A 2500-nucleotide genomic window follows, 5' to 3' on the forward strand; every position below is an offset into this window, starting at 1 on the left:
GTGTGTGTGTGTGTGTGTGTGTAGGCCTCAGCATGGATGGGTCACACAGACTAATGGTGGAGGTTGATGACACACGTATAAATGTATTTAATGATTCCATGCTGCCGCCACCTCTCTGCTGCCGCACAAACACGTAATGCGTTTATAGCATCAACAATCGAACGTACTGGAGTGTAGGTGGATGTGCCGAAGGTTACTCACAACTTGTTTCCTTTAATTTCATAAAACGACTCGATGTACAAGATTTGCACGCCAGTGACAAAGAAAGTGTATGTTCTACGAAGAAAAAAGAATAAAAGAGAATAGACATAAGCCACGTAGATAATGAAAATAATATGCATGGACTTCTCTGGACTGTATGTGATATACTCAAGTACTTGTCAAACGCCAACATTGCCACAAAAATAATAATAATAATAATAATAATAATAATAACGGGTTAAAAACTGATTACATTCTCAGTATACATTCCCATCACAAATGCATTTAGTACAATGAATATAAAATGAACCAATATAAATCTACGAAGCGAAATAAACACCAACACCGCGACAATAATCAAAGAATCAAAGCATGAACGGTACACAATGATAATCAGGACGTTTACCCGCTAGAAGGAAGGGGTGGTGTACTGGCCCGGCATAACCAGTAATACCAAGCGACTTTTACCTTAGACCAACAGATCCTCAGCTACTTTGATCAAGAAGTCACCAAGCACTCAAAACAACTGGAACTCACAGACCAGCCGTTAGAACAAAAAAGGTTTTCTTCCACAAATTTCGTCAGCTGAGATATGGAGGACGAGGAGGAGGAATACATAGGAAAGACGAGTGACAGGAGGCCTTGCGACCTATGACGAGGTCACTCGTTCATTATACTACATTTATAATAAGCTATATACTTAGTAGGAGGCAAGGATAGAACAGCAGAAGCTCCTCCCCACCCACCACTCCCTCCGGCATTAACCGGCAAGAAATAAAACGAAAATTTCACCACGTCTGTTGAGGAGGAGGAGGAGGAGGAGGAGAAGAAGGAGAAGAAGAAGAAGAAGAAGAAGAAGAAGAAGAAGAAGAAGAAGAAGAAGAAGAAGAAGAAGAAGAAGAAGAAGAAGAAGAAGAAGAAGAAAACAAGAGAGAGAGAGAGAGAGAGAGAGAGAGAGAGAGAGAGAGAGAGAGAGAGAGAGAGAGAGAGAGAGAGAGAGAGAGAGAGAGTTGAGAAATTCGATAATCAGATAAGAACTATTCTATGTGGGACGGTAAACCTGAGATGGCATGTAAGTGACCAGTGCTGGGTTGGTCTTGGGGTCTCTATACAGGCGGTAAGTGTGAACAGAGACAGCAGGCCACGCTTCGACACTTCATTATAATGTTATATTCAGGAACATTTTTCATCTTGCACCACTCCACATATTGGAAGATGAAAGCAGCCAGACCCCTGATGTGATGGACTGATGGGAGGGGAACGTGGGAGGAATGGGGAGAACGGACTGGTGGAGAGGAAGGGAAAGTATAAAGAGAAGGAAGGACAATATTGGGTAGGGGACAAGAATCAGAAAAAAAATCAATAAATATATAGAAAATATATATATGTGTATATATATATATATATATATATATATATATATATATATATATATATATATATATATATATATATATATATATATATATATATATATATATATATATATGGTAGGAGGAGGCAGTAGACACTTACCGAAACAATAACTTACTCCCAGTGAGCAGTGAGATCTAATAGCACTAGTTCAGGGGGTGCTGTGAACCTTCCATTAAAGCTAGTTGTGATCTCGCTGAATGTTTCCCTTTGTGTCTCACAACTCAAGGGGGCAGTCACAGCCTACCCTCTAAAGACAACTCTCCTTCTTCACACAAAACTACATGCACTTACCACACATACACCCTTCACTTCAAATCAAAATTTAAAAGAAAAATGGGACCCAAATAAACAACGCCTCGGAGTCCCCTCTGGGAGGGACCAAAATGTCCCCAGGTCGGACACCTCTCCTGTTGAAGACCACAAATGCCTTGACACCTCCCTCAACTTTTTCTACATTAACTTCTGCAACATTCGCGGTCTTAGATCTAATTTTCAATCTGTGGAACACCACCTCTCCTCTACTAAACCTCATCTTCTTTTCCTCACCGAAACACAGCTGTCTGAGGCAACTGACAGTAGCCCTTCTCTGTTCCCTCCTACTTTCTCTATTCTCATTTTCATTCCAAAGCTGGATGTTGCGTCTATGTACGCAACGACTTAACTTGCTCTCGTGCCCACGCTCTTGAGTCTTCCGAATTTTCCACCATCTGGCTACGACTTAACAGTCACTCTCAAACTAAATTCATCTGTGCTGTTTATCTCTCCCTAACTCTTCTGACTATAGTAATTTCTTCGACTACTTAACTTCTAAAGTGGAGCACATTCTGTCCCTCTACCCTTTCGCTGAGATTTCCATTCTTGGAGATTTCAATGTTCACCACCA

The 2500-nt window shown here is 40.8% G+C and overlaps 1 protein-coding gene across 1 annotated transcript in view; it reads right to left on the bottom strand.

Annotated features, from left to right (window-relative positions):
* Positions 1 to 2500, bottom strand: part of LOC123505028 (CD109 antigen-like) — a 51629-nt gene that overhangs the window by 40538 nt on the left and 8591 nt on the right.

The sequence above is a fragment of the Portunus trituberculatus genome, chromosome 17 (genome assembly GCF_017591435.1).
Source record: "Portunus trituberculatus isolate SZX2019 chromosome 17, ASM1759143v1, whole genome shotgun sequence".
Taxonomy (NCBI): domain Eukaryota; kingdom Metazoa; phylum Arthropoda; class Malacostraca; order Decapoda; family Portunidae; genus Portunus; species Portunus trituberculatus.